The following is a 16,566-nucleotide window of genomic DNA, read 5'->3' on the forward strand; positions in this document are numbered from 1 at the left end:
CAATGATAAGAATAACTCTTTAAAAGACTGTGTAGAGATAGAAAACTATTGGGATCTACTCGACGATATCCTAAATAACATTCCTAAAAACCTTGTTAAAATATTAATTGGAGATTTTAATGCCTAACTAGGAAGAGAATGTAGATATCGTGATGTAATTGTTAAATGGCCTGCTCGGAAGAGAACAAACAAAAATGGTCAAAAACTCATTGATCTTTGCAGGAATCATGGCCTAATATCAAAATCTACATATTTTAAGAGAAAACCACAAAAACTCAAAACATGGAAACAACCCGATTACTCTAAAGGTGAATGGCAATTAGATAATTGTATTTATGGATAAATTATATCACAAAGACATTTATAATGTCAGGGTTCTTCGAAGAATAGACACGGGCTCTGATCATTATGTAGTTAAAATTAAAATCAAATTAACTCCCCAAAGGGTAGTACAACAACAAGCCTATAAACCAAAAAGGAAAATAGATCCTACACTGCTAATTAAAAATGAAAATTATCAAAAAGCAACAGAAATTAAAATCACAGATAACATAGATGACCTAGTTTGTAACTTTCAGCAAACTGCAGAAGAATTGGCCCCAATAAAGCCTCGTAAAAAACATCCGTGGTGGAATAATGAATGTGATGATATGATTGAGAAAAGACACAAAGCAAAACATGTACTAGTACTTGCTGTCAGGTAATAATTTTATCTGAATGTATAGTGTGTTGAACTGGTGAACTTTTTACATTTGCATTTGTACATGTTTATATATTTAATTGACCAAAAATTATCTTCACTGATAAAGCCATGACATAAGGCAAACCAAAAATGAACTTGGGTGAATAAATCCAAAATCTGAAATGCTGAGTGGATTAAAGCTTAAGTTAGCTATTTAATGCCATCCCCCTTTTCCCCCATGGTGCGGCAACCCCCACGGGCCTTCGTCTACCAAGCGACTGCTGCTAAGCCTATTTGATGGAGGGTAAACTTAGCAGATAATATTAGCGTCTGCCATATTGAATCATTGCCTTCAAACCTGGAACCAAGAAGGGAGATATAATTCATCTAACCATCAGGTTCTTTTGGTTTTCAACAGGTAATTAGCTGATGGTAAACTAATTTTTGGCCTCTACATTCCACCGATTCTAATAACTGTTTATTTGTTGGAGTATATTTTTATATACGGAAGTCTTTGATGGATTTTAATTGTGTTTGGATTAGTTTTGATTTTACATTTTGACTGTCCCTATGTACACTGTCAAAAATGAAAAAGTTAGAAATTTTGTTTTATAGTGCAAATGTGCTTTAGCTGTAAAAAAAAAAAAAAAAACAACGTAAGTTTACAAATAACATGTAGATTCAGTGTAGTTTAAAGAGTATTGAATTTAGAGGATAGTTACATAGCTGTACTTCCTCTTAAAACAATAATGAATTTAGGATTTTGGTTTGTTTCTAGTCCCCAAAGGAGTGGGAATGTCTTAGTATCATGCAGTTGATGGAATGTACTACATTTAACATAATTTTGTAGAAATAAATTAACATAATTTTGTTGTTTGAGTCATCAGTCCACAGACTGGTTTGATGCAGCTCTACATGCCACCCTATCCTATGCTATGCTGACCTTTTCATTTCTACATAACTACTACATCCTACATCTGGTCTAATCTGTTTGTCATATTCGTATCTTGGTCTGCCCCTGCCGTTCTTACCACCTACACTTCCCTCGAAAACCAACTGTACAGGTCCTAGGTGTCTTAAGATTCAGTGTGTTGTGTACTTCACTACATGCCCTATCATTCTATCTCTTCTTCTCGTCATATTTAGCCAAATCAATCTCCTCTCACCAATTCAGTTCAGTATCTCTTCATTCGTGATTTGATCTACCCATCTCGCCTTCAGCATTCTTCTGTAACACCACATTTAAAAAGCTTCTATTCTCTTTCTTTCTGACCTAGTTTTCGCCCATGTTTCGCTTCCATACAATGCCACTCTCCAGATGAAAGTCTTCAAAAACATCTTCCTAATTCCTATATCAATGTTCGAGGTGAAAAATTTATTTTCTTAAGAAAGGCCTTCCTTGCTTGTGCTGGTCTGCATTTTATTTCCTCCTTACTTCTGTCATCATTAGTTATTTTACTACCCAAGTAACAATATTCATCAATTTCCTTTAGGACTTCATTTCTTAATCTGGTATTTCCTGCATTACCTGACTTCGTTTGACCCACTCCATTACTTTTGTTTTGGTCTAAATTGTTTTCATCTTGCATTCCTTCTCCAAGACTCTGTCCACACCATACAGCAATTTCTCTAGATCTTTTGCAGGGTCAGATAAAATAACATCATCTGCAAATCTCAGGGTTTGATTTCCTCTCTTTGGACTTTGATTCCCTTTCCACATTCCTCTTGAATTTCCTTTATCGCCTGTTGTCTGTAAACATTGAAAAGGAGAAGGGACGAACTGCAAAAATGAAAAGTGAGCAAGACACAGATTCTGTCTAGAAAAATCATTATCAATCTACTTCAACTAAGAATTACCCACCCACTAAAGGATGTATTCTTGGTATATTTGTATTTTTCAAAATTAATCTTCTTAACTAACATGAGAAGATAGGTATGTGGTACACTATAATGTAGAATCTCTTTCTGCCATGCTGTTGTGAAAATATGTTAATACTTAAAATAAATTGTATGTTTGAATTATGTCACTATCTTGCCTGCTAACATATTGTTCTGTAGTATAGAGCAGATTGAAAGATTGTGTTGGAAGGTATAAAATATATGATCTACTAACCTTATTTCTGATGGTGATTGAAAGTAGAGGAGAGAACGCTATTCTGAACAAACTCTTGTTACCACAATCTACAGTTTGGCTTAATGTTATGGCCATGAAAGCCACCTACACTCGAGATCTGAAAGTTTTTAATGAAGCTGATTGTCTTGTCCTACACAAGGCACTTAAATCATCATAACTTGCAACTCTTATGTAGGTAGTGTGTAGGTACTTCTCACAGCTTGTGATTTAAAAGTTTTGTTTGAGAGTGTGGGTAATAGATCCAGATTGACAGAGCCAGATAAGTGACTAATTGAAATGTATCCCTGATTTTGGAAACAAGGGTTCTCATCATTTAATTAACTGATTATCAGCATCTTTGTTCTGTGTTTTGTAAAATTATATTGGGTTAGTTTAATTTATATTAATCTTGAATAAAAGTAACATTCAATCTGCCAGACAATACTACCCATCACATATTCATTGTGCAGTCATGTTTCACCCCATTTTGAGGGCTTCTTCTATGCATTACAAATATGAATATTATGAATATTGTGTTATTATAATACAACATATAACTGTTATAGCTCGGTCATCATTATAACACTGTATCTTAATTGGAAGATTGGTTGGCAGCAATTCTCCTCCTCCACTCGTCTGTATAAGGATATTATCAATACACAATACACGGTTGGAAAGTCATTAAATCGTAAACAAACCATAGGACATAAGTTCATAAGTGTTCTGTCTACTGCTGATCACTTCCCACATATCTGGGAACACTCTGTATATGAAGAACGAGTTATATCTTCAAAGGTTTTGTATTATCATTGAATAATATCTTATAATGTTGATCTAAAGAATCAACCAAATGAGTTAGCTGTGTGGTGCAGGGTGTGTAGCTATTAGCTACCGTCAGCAGCCCTGATGGTGTTTTTCAGTGATTTACCTTTTACACATCAGGCAAACGCCAACGCTGTATCATAATTAAGATCACAGCTTCTTTCATCCCACTTCTAGCCCTTTCTTGTCCCATTATCACTTAAAACCTAATTAGGACATTGAACCACTGGCATATAACTTCTGTTATATTCATGTTTTAGAATAGAATTTTGTCGAAAATGAAATGATTAAAAATATCTTGGTTATTATTACTCGTACAGTAAAAACATGTGAGATTTGTTCTGTTGATAGGTATATTTATACAGTACCAATGCACCAAGTCCAAAGGTTAGTTGATGGTTTGGCACCACTAAAGAAGAGACTAGTTAGCTCTCGAAACATGTGTGGTAATTAAGTATATAAAATATGTAAAGTATTGACAAGGCGGGAAAGTGTTCTATAGAAATTAGATTTGAAGTGATCGGAAATAGTATTTCACACAACTTCTATCGTATTCAGTTTTTTCAATACAGCTAATAACCTACAGCTATTCCTCGACCATCTCAACTCTATTCACGTAAATATTCAGTTCACCATGGAAATCGAAGTAGACGGAAAACTACCATTCCTCAATGTCCTAGTAAAACGCAACTCCAATGGGACTCTGAGTCACGCAGTATACAGGAAACCCATACACACAGACAGACAGGTACCTACATGCCTCGTCTCATCATCACACATCACAAAAGCGGGCTATCCTAATATCACTAGTGAACAGGGCCATAGTGATATCAGACGCAGAGCACCTCAAGGAAGAGAAAGAACACCTCACGAGAACCCTCAGGAAAAATGGTTACTCGCTCAATAACATCCGACGAGTCTTTAAAAAATCAGAAGAGAACAAAGAAAAGGCCGCCGTAGGAGAAAACAACGGGAAAGAAGAACTGACCCGCCCGAAAAGAGTGATACTGCCATACATTAAAAATACTACAGACAGGATCGGCAAGATACTGGACAAATACGACATAAAAACCATCTATAAACCTCACCGGAAGCTAACCCATTATCTACCACCAGTGAATGACACAATAGAATTACAGGATCCTGGAGTATATCACATTGAATGTAGCTGCGGAGCGTGTTATGTTGGTGAAACAAAATGTCTGACCTCCACCCGCCTAAAAGAACATATCCGTCACACCAAGAACCAAAACTCAGATATTTCAGCGGTAGCCAAGCCTTCCTACGAAACAAGGCACGGAATATCATTTGACAAGACCAAGATCCTAGCAGCTATCCCTTGGAATATGGAAAGGAAAATCTGCGAGGCTATCGAAATCAAGAAACATCCGAACAATATAAATTTAGAAGAAGGATATACAATCAGTAATTCTTGGATGCCTATCATTCATAGTTTAAGACATACAGACCACAACATAAACATGCGGGCCGAAACCCCATTACATAACAGCGCGGGCAAGCCCCCACTACCTGGCTGTGACACATACCTTCCAGAATGCTCACGAGACAGCCTGGGCTTAGGTCAGCCAGAAAGGCTAGGATATAAAAGGCCAAGGTCAGGGCCACTCTAGTAGTGTAAATTGCTGCCTGGGAGACTGATTACCTTGGATCGAGTAGGGGTATTTCAGTCACTTTGACAAAGAATACTGCAATGTATTCGAAACGTCGGCAAACTGTACGTGATGTACAGACAACTACAACATGGTTCAACCCGGAAATTAAACTAAATAATTCTTCACATCGTGAAAGCTTCACCTCTAAGAAACTTCAAAAAATTTTTAAATCCCTGACCTGGCCAGGAATCAAACCTCAGTCCTTTCAACCCATAGGCAAATAAGCTAACCATAAAGCCAAGGAGCTGTACATATAATCCAAGATAAAAACCAACAATGAGGCAACAATTTTAACTGTGGAGGCAAAATTATATTATTTTGAAAATAGATCAGATACTCATTGACTTGCAGGCTGCATCAAACTTAATCAGCGACAAGTACAGTGTCAAGACAGTGCAAAACATTAGTACCTGAATTCATTCTCACTCAAATTTCTCTCCAGCCATAGAAAGTTTAGGTGGTACTTTTGAACACTTTAAAAGCAATACTGCGGATGACTCTCTATGCTATTGTGGATCTTCTCAGATAATGAAGCATTTACTGTGCAATGTTTGGAAGAACGAGATTCGATCTTGAGTGTTACATGAATAATTGTAATGTGGAAATCCCAAAGGCATGTTGCTACAAAAGGTTCCTAAAATTCATCCATCACATTTGCAGTAATTTCCTTCCCTATTTTTTTTTTTTTTCCGTGAACCAAGTAATTGTATAACTGTTTGTAAAGTAACTGCAACCTTAATACACTCCTCTGTAAGACAGAGTTCCAACTATTAGGATACAGTCATAATCTGTGTCGGTGCGATGTAAAGCCAATAACAAAAACTGTTAGGATATTCAATAAATAAATATTTAAATAGATTAATTAGTCAGTGTGCTTTCAATATGACTTTCTTCCTTGAATTTAAGGGTTCTTCCTTACTTTGAATATACGTATAATATTTCACAATTTTTTAGCTTAAATTGACCTTTTAAGAAAACTTGTTTTTTTGTTACTTTGAAAATTTATGACCCTGTAAATTTTCTGAATTGATCTAATCATTTTTGACTTTATTTGTGAAATATTCATGGTTTTGTTTCATTATAGGGGTGTGATTGCTGAGCGGCGTTGTCACCAAGACGGCTGTGTTTAGAATCCCGGGCATTGCGTGTGGGACTTGTGAAATATGTCCCCGTGGTGCAGATTCCATATAAAACTGGAGTTCATGTGGCCATCATCAGTTGGGTAAAACTATAGCTTACTTTACTTGCATGCTTTGTTTTGTTATATTTCTTGGCTTTCATTCTTTTTCTCTTCTTTACTCTGAAATTGTTTTAAGTATGATATGAAAATCAGCATTTATAAGACTAATTACAAACATGAACCCAAAAAAGACTAAGATATTTTTCAGATCTTCATATACTGCCATCTCTCTTTCATCAGCCCCAGCTCTTCCACATCCATTTCTTCCCAGCCCGCAATAAGCTCATTTCTGCTTCATCTCGATAGATCTTCAATTTTAATGTGTGAAATATCAGTACAACGAGAAAGCCAAATAACAACAGGAATAGGAAAGAGACAAATGTAAATACTGGTGGTAAAAGGTTAGGAACAAAAGACACAGAAGGCGAAGAGCACACCAGGAGGTATGAAAAGGAACATCAAGTGACAAATCAAATTACATACAGAGTGTCTCAAACCTTTTGGCTCAAATTGAAACAGGTGATAGTGGATCCACAACCTATTATATTGAGATAGGGAACCAGTGGTTGGAAATGCATATTTATTGTCTTATGGACATACACAGCATAACAACCACCTAGCTCATAGTAATTGTTCAAAGTGATGACCACCAGTCTCGGTGCATATATTGCAATGGTGCAAGCAGTTCTGCCGCACCCTCGCAAAGATCCCGGGTGCCTGTTGTACACTGGAGCAGGCAGCGGGTGATAAACGGTGTACACCCCTGACCACCAAATAGAAGTACTGTACACAACTTGGCTCATAGCATGTGTATCATGTGACGACTGCATGCATCGCACCGGCACATTATCCTGTGCTGCATGCACACCAATATCCTGGGTATCAGTTGTCCCTTGCATAACACAGCTTGTGATGTGTCCATGGTGAGGTGTGTTACTGTGTACAGTGCATGATGCGTATTCAAAAATGGAACTTTACTCATCACAAGAGTTGGCAGACATATATTTAATGTACAGTGTGGCAGGATGTATTGCCCGTAAAGCAGCACGAATGTACAGAGAACGCTTTCCCAACAGGCGTCATCCTAATTGGAAGAGGTTTATCTCCGTGGATACCAATTTACGAGAGACGGGGTCGTTCATGCACAGAGAACTGGCCAAGGTTCCAGCCAAAGACATATCTGAACACCAGACTTTGAGGAGATGGTGTTGCAACATCTTCACGTGGCTTAATACCGGCTTGAGAGCACCAATCGAAGAAAAAACTGTCATGGGAGGGATTTGAACACAGATCTCCGAGTTGATACAATTGTTTAAATCTTGTTTATTGTTTATTTTATGAGTCCTTGTATGAATTATAGCCTTTGCACTCACCTTTCATGGACTGTTTTGAATTGACATTACTGAATATCTACAATTCGAACCTTCACTGCCAAGTCCATCTCGCAACATAAGTTCAGATGTCACGTGCAATTCTATGAGGCTGTTAAATCCTAACTCACATTCAACGAAGGATTGAACGCAGACCTTTTGTGCCAAATCCATTACGAACCTACATTTTCGAGTGTGTCTCATGTGTTTTTTGCATTTATCGAATCCAAACTCACGCTTGTGCAATTCTTGTCTCACCCTTTACAGCTGTTTTTTGAATTGGCGCTTATTGAATAAGTGATCTCAATCCCTAACTGCCAAATTTCACCTCAACCCAAATATGTTTTATAATGTTATGTACATTTTTGAGAAGATTGTGTTTATTGAAATATAACCTATGTTTTGTACTACACTCGCGGCAGGCAACATTCAATGGAAAAGTGTCTGAAATAATTTAAATCTCCAATGCCAATCATCTCGTACTTCTGCATGGTTTTGTTACAGTTTATATGTTTTATTGTTTAAGTGATTATGTTATTTCATGTTTATACAATTTTGACTCACCCTTCATGACCACTTTGAAACTGACATTGTACTTCGCGTCTTCATGTTCTCTCATTTAATCACACTAATGTAACACCTTGTAATATAAATGTCTACATGCTAGCCTATTTCCCACATTTTGGCTGAAGATGACGCCAAACAGCGTCGAAACTAGTTCCAAGTGTAAATATATATTGTAAATAAACTATAACATTTATTTGTATTGAAAAGCTGGACCCTTTTAAGTTTCCTATCTTCCATTGATACAATTGCACAATAGTAAGTACGCTACGGTGACACCGGTTGAAATTCATGCTGTGTTTGACACTGATTTCTTGGCATCGATATCTGTTAGGGATCGGTCATTTATGGAAATGTTTGTCGAGCGGCCTCGTCACTGACTAGGCTTACATTGCCGTGCAATCGATCCAGGTCCATTGTACACGTCACATGGCCAATCGATAAAATACGCTTTCAAATATTTGACATTTAAAGGGGGCGTGGCTAGTTAGTGCAGACATTTTTAAGAGCAACATTTAGTACAAAATATGCTTGCTAACATATGCAAACTATATATATTCTGAAAGAGAGAACTCCAAAGAATAATACACGAAAATAAGAAATTCAATTTTTTGAAAATAATTCACGTACACATGCCCTTAACACATTCACTCCCATAGAAGCCTTAAGGCATTTAAGAGCAGCCTATGTGCGGGACCGTATCCGAGTTAAGGCGTTTAACGTTGTGTGATGTAAACGTTGTTTTGAATTTAGTGCTAAATTCTACAAAGTCGTAGTTTGTGTTGAAAACCACAGATGGCAAATAAATGAAGAGTCCCTTACCCTGACTACCCAAACAGAGAGTACATTCCAGTGCTTGCTTTCTTTTTTCTTTGAGTAAACACGGAACTTGTGAGGGTGAGTAGTGAAGTGAGTTATTGTTTTTGCTATTTGCTTTACGTCGCACCAACATAGATAGCTCTTATGGCGACGATGGAATAGGAAAGGCCTAGGAATTGGAAGGAAGCGGCCGTGGCCTTAATTAAGGTACAGCCCCGGCATTTGCCTGGTGTGAAAATGGGAAACAACAGAAAACCATCTTCAGGGCTGCCGACAGTGGGGCTCGAACCCACTATCTCCCGATTACTAGATACTGGTCGCACTTAAGTGACTGCAGCTATCGAGCTTGGTGTGAGTTATTATGTTGCAATAACATGACGAGTTACAAACATAGTATACGAAGTGAGGAAATTAAAGACATACTACTGAAAGATGATTCTGGTGATGAACTCATCCCTGATTTCAGTGATAGCAAAGGCAATTCCGATGATGATATACCAGACTCTGGGCAAAGTGAAATTCAGCATATTCAAATAACTGATACACATCCATCTTATTGCCAACCTGCAAACAAGTTCACTGGCCGGGTAGGATTAAATGTTGACATCGAAAAAGCAACAAAATTATGTCTTTTGTCATTTTATTTGTAAATGACTCTTTTCTTGAATATGTATGCCATCAGACAAAACTTTACGCGGAACAAGTTATTTGTGCAGCACCACGTCCATTCACTAAATATTCTATTTTTCAGACGTGGAAACCGGTCAACGTAAATGGGATGAAAAAGTTTTTAGGATTAATGTTTGTAACCGCAATCATTCAAAAACCAGATCTGAAAATGTACTGGACAGAGGACACTATTTTCGGCTCGTCGATATTTTCGAAAAATTTGCACGAACCTGGTTCAAAAACATATTGATATCCTTCCACTTTAGCGACAGCAGTCATTATGAGGGGAATTCTGACAGGCTATACAAGATTAGGCAGATTCTCGAAAGGCTCAGTGACCAGTTTTCGTACAGTAATATTTAATGTAAAATAGTGCACCTTAGAGATGAGGGGATTTAAAAAGACTGGGCTGGAGGTTTGAATCACCCGTTGAGGAGCTGGTAGTCATCGTGTTAACAAACATTTCCGTATATGACCGATTGCTTAGCAGCTACCCATGCTGAGAAATTAACATCAAATACAAAATAGCGTGGGTTTCAGCCTGTTGTCGTACCGTACTTGCTATGCTGCGATGCTGTTCGCTCGGAGGTCTGTGCTCAAATCCCTCCACTGGCAATGTCTTTTCTTTGATTGGTATTCTCAATTACACGTTATAATTCTCATGTTAGGTCCGTATTGAAATGTACGTAAATACAAAGTATGTTACAAGTGTTATTTTTAAAATCCACCTATTCAATACAAAGAGATCTAGTAAATTAAGAATTAAATCTTATCATAAAAAGTTACAAGGGACATATCTTGCCCATATTAAAAGCATCATCAGCCTCAAATTCAAACCTGTAAGGTGAATAATCAGGATCCTGATTGTTCTTACAAATCATAAAATGAGGATATCAATGTAGGTGTTTAACATAAAATGATTACAATGTCCTTGGTTAAAATCGTATCAAGCTGCATGTCTCAAGTTCACAAGATTACACTTTCCACAGCGCTGAGTCAGTGCGCCCAAAACCTGTTGAGGGTAGAACAATAAACAGCTCAATCTTTATAAGGAAATAGAAATGTGTTTCCTTGAATACTCCTATTGGAGAATGAGAAAAATTAAAGCTGATAGACTGTTAAAGATGTTAATTTCGTATGTTAAGATAAGACAACAGTCTTCTTAAGTAGCTGTTCAGCTGTCTATAGTCTTATTTAACTGGCTTGAAGGAGTGAAAGTCGAATGTGTTACGGTAAGATAAGTCTTCTTAAGTAGTTGTGGGAGCAAGGAAAGTTATTCGGCTGTCTATAGTCGTATTTATCTTGCTTGAAGGAGCGAAAGTCGAAGGTATAATGACGTTGACTAGAGCTTTATGGTGTAAAGTTAGTAACAAGAGGAGAGTGAATGCTTAGGAAAGGTATTTTTGAAGTGAATGTGGGTTTTAAAAAAATTGAGAATGTATAAACACTTACCCTTTTCGTCTGTAAAGATGTAAATCAGTTATAGAAAGGTTAGTTGAAGAAAACAACATTATGTGTATGTTAATTTATTTCTTTGACTGTTATGGTGTTAATCAGTTGCTATGGTAGTGTTGTGCTTCTAGTATTGTATCGATGTGAGATTGGCGGAGGAGGGTGTGGTGGAGGGGAGGGGGTAGGCGGGGCGTTAAGTTTATGTGTTGTTGGTTGCGAGAAATTTGCGTGGTCAGACAGGGAGGGAGTCGTGTTGAGTTGCGGGAGATTTGCAGGGGCAGACATGAAGGGAGTCATGTTAGTTAAAGTAGTGGGAGTTCTAGAAGATGTTAATTTAATATTTTTAAGAATGTAGTTATCTTTTGAATTTAGGGTTTGTAATAATTTGGGTAAACTTTCATATAATGGATTCTTGACTTCAATTAAATCATTGAGGTTTAGATTTTTGTTGTAGTATTGGTCCAAAAATATATAGATGATTTCAAGTTAATTCATCAACTTTCCTTTGTCTACTCTTTTAATAATTGTGAGATCTTGTTTTATCGTTGTGAAGTGATCTCCGGTTTCTTTCATATGGGAGCTCATAGCTGAAAATTTATTGTGCTTATTGGCATTATAGTGTTCTAAGTACCTAGTTTGAAAACTCTGGCCTATTTGACCGTATAAGAGACGTTGCATTGCATGCAGGTGAGCCTGTATATGCCTGAGCCTGAGTAAATGTTTTTGCTTGAATTGACTGTGTTGTGATTAAAAAATAATTATTGGTTAGTGTTTGTTGTCCTAAAAGCTATACTGGTATTTTTGTTTTTTATTAGGTTCAAGACCTGGTGAAAGTTTGGAATGTTGTAGGTGAAGGTAACAAATTTGGATTTTTAGGGTTTGTCTGGGATGAGGTTTGTTGTTAATTTGAATTTGACCTTATTTATTAAATGGTTTATCATTTCAGGTTTATATCCATTGATTTTTGCTAAATCCTTTATATAATTTAGTTCTGTTTCAAGGTTCTTTGGTATTAGAGGGATTTTTAAAGCTCCGGAAATAAACTGTTAAAAGTGGCTAATTTATGGGAGTTAGGATGTAAAGAAGTATCTTTGATTGTTAATGGGGTGTGAGTAGGTTTTCTGTAAATTTGAAAATTGAAGTTGCCATTAATGTGAGTTACTGTGAGATCTAGGAAATTTACGGATCCATTGACTTCATCTTCCTTGGTGAATTTAATATTTTGGTCTAGGTTGTTTAAATAATTTAAAATATTGGTAGTATTATTGAGATCTTTATTGATTATTACGAATGTGACATCTACATACCGAAGCCATAAGCTACGGCCTTTTATTTTATTTTATGTTCTAAAGAATCCAAATAGATGTCGGCTAAGATGCCTGATAAGGGATCTCCCATAGCTAGGCTATCTTGGTGGTAAATTTACCATTAAAAATGAAATAGTTGTTTTTTAGCACAAAGTTTAGGATTTTTATGAAGTCTTCTAATTCAGTTTGCTGAGGTTGCTGTGTTTTGCGAGGTTGTCTTTGATAATATTTACAGTTTCCTTTGTTGGTACATTAGAATACATATTAGTAATGCCAAAAGAGCACATAATGTGGTTTGGTAGTAAGGTGAATTTTTTTTTAATTTCGCAGAAGTCTATTGAATTTTTTAAGGGGGATTTATGGTTAAACCTGTTATGCCTTTTTAGAAAATAGTGGATATATTTTGAGGTTTTAAATGTCGGACTATTTCTACAGTTGTTGATTGGGCATATGGGTGTGCTTTTCTTATGTAATTTAGGCATTGCTCTGGCTGTGGGGGTTATAGGTTTCATAAGGATTACTTTTTGTTGTTCTTGTTCATTGAGTAAAAATGTGGAATTCTTTAATAGTGTTTAAATTTCGTTGGATTCTTATTGTGGAGTCTTTATGGACTATTGTGCAAGTTTCATTTATGAAAAATTCTTCCGTTTTTTTTTTTTTCAATGTAATCTTTCTTATCTATTAGAACAGTAGTCCCTCCTTTATCGGTTTTAGTTACTATTAAGTTATCTTTTATTTTGTTTTTTACTTCTTTAATTAATTTTGAATGATCGAGAACAGCATTTTTATTTAAACCATCAATTAGTGTTGGAAGTTTCTTTAGTATGTCTTATTTAGTGTCATTTTGTAATTCCAGAGGGAGTTTTGAAATATTCGTCTCGACTTCTGCTATGGTGGTGATAACATAGTTTTCTTTTTGTATACTAGGCCAATTGTGTTTTAAACCTTTACCTATAAGTTCAATTTCTTTTTCTGAGAAGCTTGTGACCCACACTAACGTTTTTGTAGTGAACGTGCCCCACAGGCATGATTTGAGTAGAGACTCGTGTGTGAACATTGAAGTGGACAAGGTCAATACAGATATTGTTAAAATTTGTAAGGCCTCCATCTAAACAATTCAGGTAAACGAAAGATAGCAAATATTGTTCTAGATTTTATTAATCTTAAGATATGTACTGTAAAACAGGCAACTCCCTTGAGTTATAATACTGACCAGGAAAACTAGTAGAAAGAGCCAGCTGTACTTCAAGCTGGCTCAGTCAACTAGAAAAAGAAACTCAGGATAGTAAGGAATTTCAAGTTACCCAATTGCAACAGTCAAGTTTTAGGGAGGAAGGGGGTCTGAGATTGCTCTTGGTAAACTGTCAAAGTGTAGTAAATAAACAATTAAAATTCGGTACATTGATGGAATCTTATGAGACTGATGTGGTGATAGGAGTGGAATCGTGGTTGAAAGAAGGAGTGGGTGGGTAATAGAGAAGTATCTCCAGAAGGGTACACAGTCTATCGTAGAGACCGAGGAGATAAAAAGGGAGGGGGGGGGGGTGTTTATTCTGGTGAAGGAAACTTACTGTTCACATGAATGGTTTACCGATGAAAGGGATGAAATATTAGGGATAAAATTAGTTTGTGATAATATGAAGGAGGTGGGAATTATAGGAACATACAGGCCTGGAAGAGAGGAAAGAGACATGGAAATCTTTGAAAAAATAATAGATTATACTCATAAAAACAATAATAATGATATGGTAATAATTGGGGGAGATCTAAATTTGCCTGAAGTTGAATGGAAAGGAGCTGCAAGTGAAGCCCATGAACAGAAACTGGCAAATAAGTTAATTTGGGAGGGAGGATTTACACAAGTAGTACAAGAACCGACTCGTCTCAATAACTTACTAGATGTATTCTTGGTTAAACCATGGGAAATTGTTGATAAAACTGAGGTAATTGAAGGAATAGGAGACCATAAGGCTGTAATAATGGATGTAGGACTCGTACCAAAAAGGCTTAATAAGAGGGTTACACAAGACAAGAAATTGTACAGAAAAAATAAAGTTGATGAATTTGGGACTTACCTTAAATCACAATTCAGTTGTTGGATAAGTGAAGGGAGTAACGTGGATACACTTTGGGCTAAATTTAAAGGAATTATTTGGGAAGGAGAGAAGAGATTTGTACCTGTTAAGAAGGGTAAAATGACCTCAGACCCTGTTTATTATACAAGGGAAATAAGAAAACTAGACTTACAGGATTATATAGAGCCTATACAGGAGAAGAAGCATGGGGAGATATCCGTGAGAGGCTTCAGTTGGAAAATAATTATATCGGCAGGACTGACCACAAATATAAAATTAGAAGGAATTTTAGCAGAAGCAATTGGGGTAAATTTTCATTCATTGGGAAGGGTGTGAAGGAGTGGAACAGTTTACCAGGGGTAGTGTTTGATCCTTTTCCAAAATCTGTACAGATATTCAAGAAGAGAATAAACAGCAACAGAGAAAATAAATGAAGTGTTAGAGGGCATTCGACCGGTTCAGGTTATTGTAAATAAAAAAATGTGTGTGAATAAATTAATTCCATCCCCTGGTCTAAGGAGTTTGGACAGCCAAAGTAAGGGACTGCCTGTAGGGGTGAAGTACAGTGGGGACTTCGAGGGCCCTGGGACCGCTACGGTAGCTGTGAAGGCCCTTCAGGAACTCTGAAAAGTGGTGGCAAAAGGGGCTCTGGTTAAGACGCAGCAGGTCGTTATGCTACTTAGGATCCAGAACGGGTAAAAAAAAAAAAAAATAGTAAATAAATAAATGCAATGTAAATATTAATGTTATACCAGTTTTATAGTATCATTTGAAGCAATTCCACATACTGTATATCAGTTGACTATATTTGTAAGTAGTACAGGAGATATTATAATTAGAATTTTGTAAACAATATAAATTTATTAAGGATGAGCTGTGTGTTTAATAGAAAACATTGTTAGCGTAAATTGTATAATGTTGTATTATAGGAAAAATTTTCTTCTCTTGTTAATTTAATATTTAGTGCTTGACAATAATGTATTTTAGTGTACCATTTGCCACCGAGGTAGACACCTCATTTGCAAATAAAGAGATTTTGATTTGATTTGATTTGTGTTCATCAAGTTATGGCGGGAGAGTTGTTGAAAGAAAGAACCCTTTTTTCTAAGTGTATTTTGGGTGTTTGTCGTTGATTTTCTTTTAAGTGAGCCAGTTTTTTTATCTAATGTGAACCGTTTCCTGCTTAGTATGTCATTTCATTTATAATCAACATGTAATTGAAATGAATTCCATTCTATAGGGTTCACATACTGAGACACCGATAAGTGTAGTTTGTACAGTTGTAAGTTTAAGAATGACTTCTTTTTATGGAAAGTTTTTATTTCGTTCTTAAGACAGATTTCATTAGTTTTGTTTTGGGTTTTTAATAAGTTATGAGCTGATAAGTTTCTCCTTTGGACATGTCTCAAGAATCTTGGTACTAATTTTAGTCTCAGATGTTCTTTTAGGAAAGCTATGTCTTTACTTAAACTGCTAATCTTAACCTTCAGGTTGAGAAATTTGTTTAGCATATATTAGGCCTGGTTGGCTTTTACATTACAGGTTATAATTCTCTTGTTAGGTCCATATTGAAATGTACGTAAATACAAAGTATGTTACATGTGTTATTTTTAATATCCACCTATTCAATACAAAGATATCTAGTAAATTAAGAATTAAATCTTATCATAAAAAGTTACAAGAAACATGTTTTGCCCATATTAAGGGCATCATCAGCCTCAAACTCAAACATGTAAGGTGAATAATCAGGATCCTGATTGTTCTTAGAAATTGTAAAAAGAGGATATCTTTGTAGGTGTTTGTCTAACATAAAATGACTAGAAGGTCCTGGGTTAAAATC

General features: G+C 36.2%; 1 protein-coding gene and 1 long non-coding RNA gene across 4 annotated transcripts in view; one reads left to right on the top strand and one right to left on the bottom strand.

The window, feature by feature from the left end:
• The window catches only part of LOC136882094 (uncharacterized), a 278,314-nt gene that overhangs the window by 150,826 nt on the left and 110,922 nt on the right, over positions 1-16,566 (top strand). Inside the window, exon 3 of the long non-coding RNA XR_010861089.2 lies at positions 6,375-6,512. This is a non-coding gene — a long non-coding RNA (uncharacterized lncRNA). The remainder of the gene's footprint in view (positions 1-6,374; positions 6,513-16,566) is intronic.
• The window catches only part of LOC136882089 (organic cation transporter protein), a 64,327-nt gene that overhangs the window by 33,893 nt on the left and 13,868 nt on the right, over positions 1-16,566 (bottom strand). The window lies entirely within an intron of this gene.

Source organism: Anabrus simplex, chromosome 10, assembly GCF_040414725.1.
Source record: "Anabrus simplex isolate iqAnaSimp1 chromosome 10, ASM4041472v1, whole genome shotgun sequence".
Classification (NCBI taxonomy): Eukaryota; Metazoa; Arthropoda; class Insecta; order Orthoptera; family Tettigoniidae; genus Anabrus; species Anabrus simplex.